Here is an 11129-nt window from a genome sequence, read left to right as displayed (position 1 = left end):
AGCCTTAATGTTCATGTGGAAAACTTCTTTGTGATCCAGGTGGAATGAGAATTTTGAGAACAAACCTAATACTGCACAGATTAGTTGCAAAAACGTGTTGCAAGTTGTAAGTCATAGTTTGTGACAAGTGTTTTGTACAACATCTAGATTCTCAGTGGTTTGGGGTGGCCATTTTGTTATCTAGTGTTCTGCAATGCATGGCACTGCACAAGAAGTGATTATTGTTGGTGTTTTATCACAAGTCATCAGATCAGCATTCTGAGCCGTTTGAAGCCAGATATCACCTCCTGTTTAGCGAGGTGGATATGTGCATATTTTAAATTAATTTTTGGCATAATAGGTTTAGCGTCTGAGTCAATATCCCGAAGGAGTATCACAGGAGGCTCAATACAGCCAAATATGAGCAAACAGAGCAAGATGTGATAGAAAGAAAATTTTTAGTTGGATGTTCTTATGATGAACCTTTAAATTTGGAGGTAAGTTGGAGAGAGTTAGCTTTTCATTCTGCAGAATGTGTTCTAAATTGTAATGCTGTCTGGGGCTGTATAAATCTGTCCAAACCGTTATACATGAACATGAACCAAAACAACATATTCAGAAACACAATCCAATGTTCCTCTTGGACAAGGTATTTTTTCAGACCTGAGAAGTTAGACCAAGGTTGCAGGGTTTGGATCATACTTGAGAAGGTGTTGGGCCTTGATGTGTAACTTTGTTGTGCAATGTAATCGGCGACAGCAGTAAGTGATGGACCAAAAACTGTAGTTCTCATTCAGGTGCTGGGTGCAGACAGGAGAGAGCAGAACAAATGTTTTTTATGCATTTATATAGTATAGTACTCCAATGATTGTGCAACCTCACTCCAGTGCCCAATTAGCCACATCCCCATTGACTTTCTAGTCATTAGATGTGTGCCTCCTTCTAATAAGTCCCTGAAATTCCTTAGTATCTTTACTTGGGCCGAATTTCTCAAGGATGAGTCATTGATTTCAGCATATTTGAAAGTATGCTCTTTGAGTTATCTGGAAAGAACCATTTCATAATGGAAGAGGGGAACTTAAATATGAGATTTTAACCTTTGTCTATTACCCCTCCTGATTTGTTTGTAGAACTAGACAGACAACGGATGATCCCTCAGTTCAAACTTCCTACCGTGAAACGGTCGCTTGGAGCTGCACAAGTGTTGGCACTCACATTAAACTATGATTTGCTTGGAAATTTTAACCACCCTCATATAGGGAAGGTACGTCTACATTATCTCTTAATTACATCCTTGGGAGAAATGTGGGTTGGAAATGGATGCTTCCAAAGATCACTGAAACCAAAGGAATTCAAGAGCTTTGTGACTGAGCACAGCCAGGGAATATTATTGGAGCTATCAACCCTAATAATGCCGTTAGTGGGTGGTACATAATACCCCAGCTCAAGGGTTGGACAGGGGCTGGACAGATTCCTCTCCAATAAAGCAATGAATGCAGGGCTGCCTTATGAGTGAGCCTCTGTAAACCCTTATCTAAAGCTAATGATACACTGGAGGAATAGGTTGAAGTGAGGTAAAGATCTTAAGAATACATTTGTGGATGTTTTCAGGTCAATGACACCGGTAAAGCCCTTTAACTCAGCTTCATAGCCGGAAGCTCCAGGTTCATTTACTCATAAATTTGAAGTGCAGGTGCGACAGGATGTATAAAAGAAGCACAATGCTCTCTTAGGATTATCACAGTTTGCATGTGGGTGCCAGGACACAATAGACACATTTTCAAAGCTTAAATAGTCAATGGAATTGACTCTCTTTAGTATCTTCAGTGCTTGGACTTATCAAACCAATGCTAAATGGTATTAGTGTTGTTTTTTATATAAAAGTAACACAAAGCAGGTCAAAATGCTGCTTTGCATTGCTTTGCCTCAAGACAGCGGTACATTGATGGTACATGGGCGTTTTCATGCAACCCCCCATGCTTTTTACAATAAACCCAATCTACTTACATTAGCAGACAGGGTGTGGCACCAACAATTAACACTGCTGTAAAGCAGGCGTTACATGGAGAACCAATTTCATTTATCCTTTATTTTCTGACTTTGCATGTGTGCTGGATTGTGCAGTAGACATTCAAAGTAAGACAAGCTTTAAAGTGCGTCTAGGTATAGTATTTTGTGCAACACCTATGCTAGACTCAATCATGCACCCTAGCAATGTGGTGCTAAGGTGGGTGCCAGGAGCTCGATAGCTGTAATAAGGGATAGTGGAGGCGAGTGCCATATATTTGGGAAAATCAAGTACTCCTCCTCCCTCCCTGTCATGCAATGCATTGCAGCCTCTTTAAGGGTTCTGCTGTTTTCCAAGACTGGCTTTGGAGAGAGCTTCTCTGGAAATCCCAGACAGCACATGAGAGTAGGGGTCAAAACACAGCCTTGTCAGACCCCTTTCTACACCGGTATCGGTTATTCAATTGGCCCTGGTTACCCTAATGCACTTGGACAAATTTCTTGAAATGTCGCCGGACCAAAATTAACAACATTTCCTGGGGCATGCCCATCGTCTCAAGGACCCAAAACAGCCTTGAGTAGGGAAGCAAGTTAAATGCAGTTTTTCGATCGACAGAGGCAATATATAGGTCACCTGTACCTATCAAAATAAATATACAGTGAGGAATTGAACACTGATCAATTGTAGATGTTTTTTGGTTGAATCCCCGTTTGTAGCGGGCTCAGGATGTCATTCACAATGATCCAATGTGAATCTTTATCAGCATCATGTGACTAAAAATGTTTTGTGCACAATCAGACCAATATGCCTTGAGTTGACTGGGAAGCTCTTATCAGACTTTTTGTATACAAGTACTAACTCAGCTGCCTGCCAAAAATCTGTGATAGGAGCACCCATTGCAATGGAATTCACAAAAGTTAGCATCTATTCAGCCCAGATGTCCGTGTCATGAAAGAACACATCTACTCAGGTCCTAATCCATTGTCATGCCTGGCAATCAGCTACCAGAAATGGGTGAGATCCTTGTGGTCTCATTTATGAGGACCCCTTGCAGCAGTCAATGTCACTTTTTCTTTGGGGAAATGGTCAGCTGGTAGATGCCCATAATTCATCCTTCTTTGCCATACATTTAACATCGTCCATGTCTAGGGACTCAAAAGTAGTGTCAACATCCCCATCAGGAAGTATATTTGAACAAGAGTGATTCTTAGCTCCTCTGAGTATAACACTGGGGAATTAGATGTTAATTTAAGGGTTCAGCACTCCATGTTTCTTGGAAAGGGCATATGTCATAATCCTCAATGAATTTACACCATATAGGTCGCATCAATGTATCCCTAAGACCTGATACATTTCTGGAGAGAGCCAATGTTTGACTAACAAGATGCCTACTGGATGATTTAAGACTCTTCTGTAGATAATGGATCGGATTGCAGACATCTTCAGGTAAGATCAGTCCACTTTTTACAAGATGGGATAGCTGCACTAATTTTAGCTTTAGTCTCACTTCCAGTATAACTATTTAACACTGGAAGACTAGCCCCAGGGCTAGGCATGAATTGAATTCCACATTAGCGGATATTAATCCTCTACTAATGAAAGTAATGATTACTGAACCCAACTCCTCCATAGGATGGAAATCCAAAGCTGCCTCTTCTGGGGGTACAGTCACTGATGAATTACGGATATAATGGCTGCTTAATCTACCTAGTCCTGTCAAGGTATCAATACCTATGTGTAGGTTAAAGCTAAGTACTACGGAAGCCAAAGGGTGTGAATCCCTACAAAGCAGGGAACTCATTGGGACAACCTTAAGATGTGTTAGTGTACCAGAAGTAGAACTGATGCCTATCATCTGTCTATCATTTTTGCCCAAATGTAAGGATAAACCTGCTGAGAGAGAAGAAGGAGTGGGCATGCTGCCTTCCAGCCCTTGGTATTGAATTGGATACAGAGTGGTTTGAGGGGAAAGCCCTCTGACATCCAAGGCAACAAAACCAACAGCGATACACCTATTTCTAATGCACAGCTCTATACTATCATGAGGCAAAGCACTTACAGAACATCTCGTAGCCCTATATTCATCATGTCTCTAATGTAGCCCTGTCACAAATGGATATTGCTTCTTCTTGGAAATGTGCAGAGATTATCCAGATATATAAGAAGTGGATTCAAAATGACCTGGTGTACTACAGATGCATTATTTTGACAAATTCCCTACACAACAAATGTTCTGTAAACATGTGACATCAAAACTGGATCATTTAAAAAGGGTTCCTATTTGATTTCCATTTGGGCTTTAGAAGCAATATCAGTACTATTGATCTTTCAGTTCAATTGGAAGATTAGGTAATCAAAGATTGAAACATAATGTAGCCTACATTGAATTAAGTGCCACCTTTGATCTGTGGCGCTCTGGAGACAATAGGCATTACTGCAAGTCTATCAGACATCCTGGTACAGTCACACTCTTAAATGTATTCCCAAGTCAGATAGGGAGGTAGTGGCCAGCTTATTCAACCCTTCAGGGTCCTTACCCCAATGTTGTTTTCATTGTATATTACTGGGTTGGTCGACCACTTAAATAGGGACTGTTGTGACTCCCCTAATGTGGAAGGTCAGAGGGTGCTGGCTTTGCTCTTTGATGATGACGCTCTACTACTTTTGAATAGTAGTGCCCCTGGGAGGTGGAGGTCCCCGAGGCGTGTGGGGAGGCTCAAGCCCCCCAAACAGGTGTATGATTTAAAAAAAAAGCCCCAGGGGTGGCGGTCCCCGGGGAAGTGGGTGGGGCATGTGCTCCCGCTAATAAATTATTAAAAGTCCCGGGGTGGCAGTCCCTGGGCCGTGGGGGGCCTCCAAGGCCCCCCACAGATTAAAAAAGAAGCCCTGGGGGGGTGGTTCCCAGGGTTGTGTTCCCCCCACAACCTATTAATGATGCGCCGAGGAGGTGGCCCCCATACTTTTTTTTCTGCCCCCGGGGCCTGGCCTACCCGGAGGCTAAAATACAATGAAGCCTGGGAGCCCGCGGTTTATTTTTTAAAAAATTCTCGGCTGGATGCGCGCAGCCTGCGTGAATTTGGCTGATTTTTTTAAATGCTTTTTTGGGCCCTGGGGAACCTTGTGGGACCCCTGAGCAGGCCTAGGGGGTCAGGGTTTTTCAACCTTGCCATATTTTCTTGTTTTTTGCATTTGTTTTTCTGTTTTCTTGTGCCACGGTTACCAAGGCATAAGATGGCTGCCAACACTTCCTGGTTTGGAATGTTGACAGCCAATTAGAATAAAGCTGGTGGTCAGGAGGGTGCGCGGATCCACCGCCCTTCTATATATCGAAACTTTTATTTTTTGATTCTCTCAGCAAATACTGTATGGATTTACACCATTTAAAAAGATGGCGCTTTCTCAAGCAAGCACTACCTCTTTGCCAAAATTGGTTTAATTCCATTCAGCAGTTGAAGCTATAGCCGTGTCAAAAGTTTCCTATGTGAAATGCATTGTTTGACCACTTATTTTTTAAATTTCTCAGGAACTACTTAACAGATTTACACCATTTAACAAAAAGAGTCCTTTCTGAAACAAGGGCTACCGTTTTGCCAAATTTGGCATAATTCCGTACAGCAGTTCAGGCTGTAGCCGTGTCTAAAGTTTCCTATGGGAAATAACATGGAAAAAACACATTTTGGGACCCCCCTTTTTTCTCCTCGAAACTTTCAGGATAAGAGCTGACCGTAGCAGGCCACAAGTTTTGAAAATGTTGCGACGATTCGTCAAATGGCTTCAAAGTTATTGGGAATACAAAAAAAACTAGGTCCTAACTATAACTATCTACTGGTGACAGCTAGTAAATTAAAAAAAAATATATATATATAGCTGCCCACCTCTCCAGCGCAACTGAAGAAGAGTTTGCTGCCAGCTGTCAGCTTGTGACTTCACGGAAAGGCTTGGATATTATTTCAGCCTATGACTCGGCAGACTTGTGCTGTGGCGGTGAAGATGTATGCGGGGACCCAGGGAAGCCCGAGGACTTTATTTTGTACCAGCAACAGTGCGCTCCACTCTGCAGTGCGCCATAACCACATGGACTTTACTCCTTCATTCCCCTCGCAGTACCAACCCAGGGATGTTGCATTCTGGGTGCTGTAGTACCGACAGCACTACAGCAGGTGAGTGATCACATGGCAGAGTAGGTGCTTCCTCTCACAAATGTGAGGTCTGCAGTTGGATTTAAAAGTGGAAGCGTGGGACTTTTTGTTAGTGCAGCAGTGGCATCTGAAAAAAGGGGGGTCCCAAAATGTGTTTTTCCCATGTTAATTTCCATAGGACGTTTAGTCGCGGCTACAGCCCGAACCGCTGATTGGAATTACACCAACTTGGAAGAATGGTAGGGACTGGTACACAGTAGGGCTCTTTCCATATTTTGTGAAAATCGCTCCACTGTTTATTATGAAAATTAACTTCCCAAAAATATATATATCTATATGCGCGCTTTAAGCGCTTTGGGTACGCGTACCGGTAAGCACACCCGGCGCACCACGGAAGTGCACGAGCGGAAAGCTGATTGGTTCTCGGTGTCTGTGAACATTCCAAACTGTCCGGAGAGTCCGGTATCTTGTGTCTCGGTAGAACCGAGACACAAGAGGTAAAAAACAACAGGGGAAAACTTTAAAAGGGGGCAGGGTAGAGACCCCCTGACCCCCTAGGTTTTCTCAGGGGGGACTACAAGGACCCCGAAGGGCAAAAAAGCTATTATTATTTTTTTGAAAATTTTGCAGTGTACGCTCAGTGAGCGTTTATATGTATGCGTACATGTGCGTTTAGCCGTATGCGTACCTTGAGCGTACCATGCAATTTTCCATAGGACATCTAGCCCTTCTCAGGGGGTCCCAGAAGAACGCCAAGGACCAGCAAAAAAAAGTTTTAATAACGCGTACTTCTGGGACCCCCTGAGAAGGGCCAGGGGGTGAGGGGGTCTCTACTCTGCCTCATTTTTGCATTTTTCCACTCTTGTTTTGGGCTCTCTTGTGCCTCAGTTCTCCTGAGAAACAAGATGGTGGCCAACACTTCTTGGTTTAGACAGTTTGGAATGTTGACAGACAACTGCAAGCCAATCAGGAGTGTGTGCAGACCTTTCTGAGCATGGGCTGCATTGATTGGCTGTGAACGCTCCAAACCAGGAAGTTTGGGCAGCCATCTTGTGCTCGGTACACCAAGGCACAAAAGAAGCAGAAAAGCAAAAGTGTAGAATGCAAAAAGGGGGCAGGGTAAAAACACCCTCATCCCCTAGGGCTGCTCAGGGGGTCCCACAAGGATATTAACATATTTAAACGTTATCCACTAATAGAATTAGCATTTAGAAAAACTTTGAAAATTATTGAAAAAAACCATAGGTTTCACGCCTGATATAGGTAGGAATTAGCATTTAAAAAACCTTGCAAGTTCACTAAAAAAAACATAGGTTTCAGGCCTTATATAGTTAGGAATTAGCATTTAAAAAACCTTGCAAATTCACTGAAAAAAATATAGGTTTCAGGCCTTATATAGTTAGGAATTAGCATATAAAAAACCTTTGAAATTCACTGAAAAAAACATAGGTTTCAGGCCTTATATAGTTTGGAATTAGCATTTTAAAAAACCATTGAAATTGCTCCTATATAGTTAGTTGTATTAACTATATTTCACGCACCCGCAATCCACTGCTGATGATGTCACATATTACATCATTCATGACATGGTCAGTGACATCACTGATGACATCACAAATGAAACCACAGGGCTGCGTTGGAGAGACGTGTAAAGAGGCCACGCCCCTTTTTAATCTTCTCAGCATCGTAGCCCTCTGACGCATACTGGAGGTTCCTGGTGGGCTTGTTGGCCCCCAGGAACCCCCAGTATTTAATGGGAATTAGTTCCCCCTCTGCAAACGCGCCAGGGGGATGCGTTGCAGAGGCGTGTAAAGAGGCCACAACCCTTTACACACCTCTCTGCAATGCAGCCCCTTGGTGCATACTGGAGGTTCCTGGTGGGGTAATTGGCCCCCGGGGACCCCAGTATTCAAGGAGAATTAGTTCCCCCCTGCAAACGCCACAGGGGGCTGCCTTGCAGAGACGTGTAAAGAGGCCAAGCCCCTTTTTACACCGTTCTGCAACGCAGCCCTCTGTACATACTGGAGGTTACTGGTGCAATAGCTGGCCCCCAGGGACCCCAGTATTCAAGGGGAATTAGTTCCCCCTCTGCAAACGTGCCTGGAGGTTGCGTTGCAGAGAGGTGTTAAAAGGCCACACCCCTTTTTACTCCTCTCTTTAATGCAGATCCCTGGCGCATACTGAAGGTTCCTGACCCCCTAGGCCTGCTCAGGGAGTCCCACAAGGACCCCCAAGCCCCAAAAAATAATTATTATTTTTTTATTTGTGGGATGCATGTAGGGTAGGCGTACCCTGCCCATCCCCCCAAAAAAGTTAAGGCATCCCCTGGCGCGTTTGCAGAGGGGGAACTAATTCCCCTTGAATACGTTCCTGTTTTACTACAGCTTCTGGAAAAGCCATTTTTTTAGTTGTTTCCTGAAAGATAGGTGCCGTGATGTGGATCTAATTTGTAGGAGGAGTGTGTTCCACAGAATGGATGCGTTGTATGAAAACATATGTTTCCCAGTTCTTACCCTTCGGATATTCGGAACTTTGGCTAGGAACAGATTGGCAGATCTCATAGTGTGCAGGGGGTGGTGGAAGGATACAAGGGCGGAATGAATTTTTGGGCCTGTGTACCAGAGGGTCCTGTGTGCAATGCAGAGTGATTTAAACATAACACGCTCTGATATGGGGAGCCAGTGCAGTGTTCTCATTGTTGGCTTAGCTGATTGTTTTGTGGGGATGTTGTATAATAGTCTGGCACGTTTTTGGAGACAAAGGTCCTTAGAATTTGTGAAAGTAAAGAGCAATTATTATATAGAACACAATAGGCTGCTATATATTTAACTTCCTTGTCCAGCCGGACAGGGAATTTATTTAACAAAAGATAAAAGATAATCGGTTACAATACATTTCTACAGCAATAGTACATTGCAGTAAAACACACCCTCGTGCCGTACCAGGAGGGAAAGAAAAATAGAAAAGAGTGAAAGGGGTGTTTCAGGCAAAGGAAAAGAGCAGGCAGGTTACTGTTGCGAATCAAGAGTTTAACAGTATCGCCTGGAGTAGTACATACAACTTAAAATACAAATTGTTTTCATGTATGGCCACTCACAGGTGTCGACGTTTCGATCCCTCGCTCAATTAATCAAGGGGATCATCTTCAGGACTTAAATAATAGTTTTGCCTGGGTTATGACCGCCTGTTTGGAGGAACAATGGGGGACAGAGAAAATGGGCATCGTGTTGAGGTGAACAAGGTGCACATTAAATTAACAAGATCAAAATTGCGGCGTGTTCTATTTGAACGGGGCAGGGAGAGTAATTACAGCCTGTGCGTAGCGCAAAGCATACCTCTTGGTGGAGGTGTCGAGTTGCGAAGCTGCCAGCATCGCGGGGGCTTTAGGGTAATGCAAAATGATGAGTTTGAATTCCTGTAATAAATGAATGAAGGCGATCAGCAATTCATTCTGCCTTTAGAGGGTCGTGTCCGGATTACAGTAAAATTGGGGCGTACCTCGGGCTTGGTAGTTGAAGGCCCGTTGAGTGCTTCCAATTAAGACTTTCTCACGGCTTTGCTTGTTGTCGTGTGCAGGACCCGTGGGCGGTGAAAATGCGATCTAAGGGTTGTAAAGGAGCGCGTTAGCTGGGAAATGAACGCGCTTTTGGTTTAGTGAAAACAATATATAGAACATACCCTTGGGAGAATTGTTGCTCCGAATGGGGATCAATGCGGAATTGGGCGGGGAGGGCTTGATGGCTGTCGCCGCGGTGCAGTTACTGCCGTGAATGATCCGCTGTAAAAATAAAGCGAGGGAATTGGATTCTCGCTCGTCAGTTGGGAACGGATCTGAGGGCTTGAGGTGAGACGGAGTGACGGCTTACCAAGTTGTTGGATGCAGCCGTGGTGAATGCCGGCGTCCCAGATCCTACTGCTGGTGCAATGTCGGGAGGTGGGCGGGCATATTGTTAAAGAAAACATGCGGTCACGTTATGCTGGGGATGGGCACCATCTTGGAGTGGGGTGGCCGTCTCTAGAACGCTATCGGAATATATTGGGTGTTCAAGATGATATAAGGTTGATCCATAACAAAGTGAACCCTCATTTGTATGGAAAAACATGCGGTCACGTGATGCTAGGGATGGGCGTCATCATGGAGTGGTGTGGCCGTCTCTGGGAAGCTATCGGAACATATTTGGTGTTCCAAATGATATGGGGGTTGAGCACTGTCTAGGCGAATCCTCACTTGCACGAAGTGGTGCGTTTGTGAGATATGCAGGGTCCTGGCTTACACGGGGGGCATGCTCACATCAGAGCAGTTAGTCAGGTGACGGGGTTGTGCAGGACTTGGGGAGTCTGACTATTGTGGGCCAAGGGAGTGATAGGGCAGGCATTGCACATGTGACCAGGGAATGGCGTGGGGAAGTGCAAGTGACATAGACTTACACAAACACATTCTAGGTTCAGTCACCAGGCCATGTAAGACCATGAAAGTACAGATGTGCAAAACATCTTTGTGCAGTGGCAGTATTGTAGCCAATGAGGTCTATCCGAGGCGTCATTATTGCTTAGTGAAAATTTTACCCAATACCCCAGCTGACAACTTGAAAATAGTTGATCCCTGGGCTTCCCAGAGGCTAAACTCCAGAGTAGGTTGGCTTTAGCCCTGGGTCTCCTGACTAATTTTGGCCCCAGGCATCATAACTAATTTTGGCCCCAGTCCTCTTAACTTCCTTTTGCCCCCCCCCCCGGGGAGAGGTGGTTTGTTGGCTTGCTGCAGCCACAGACTACTGGGGTAAGATACAGTCACTGACTGCCGGGCCTCAATCACAGGATGCCCCCCAAAAAAAACAGCTTCCCTACGTCCTTACGTCAAGGAGACATCTTTGTAAAAAGAAACCCCAGAATCTTAAGGAATTCACGAAATTCAGTCCCTGACTCAAAGTAATTTTTAAAGACACCAAAAACAGGCCGCATCACTCAATTTTTATGCAAAGGCCATTCCAATGTTAAGAATTCCA

General features: G+C 44.3%; 1 pseudogene; it reads left to right on the top strand.

The window, feature by feature from the left end:
• The first annotated feature begins 10618 nt into the window (after positions 1–10618).
• Positions 10619–10742, top strand: LOC147718244 (U4 spliceosomal RNA; annotated as a pseudogene).
• Positions 10743–11129: the final 387 nt, after the last annotated feature.

This window comes from Lissotriton vulgaris, chromosome 4_1 (assembly GCF_964263255.1).
Source record: "Lissotriton vulgaris chromosome 4_1, aLisVul1.2, whole genome shotgun sequence".
Classification (NCBI taxonomy): Eukaryota; Metazoa; Chordata; class Amphibia; order Caudata; family Salamandridae; genus Lissotriton; species Lissotriton vulgaris.
Note: the sequence above shows the minus strand (reverse complement) of the source record. Positions and strands in the feature narration are given on the sequence as shown.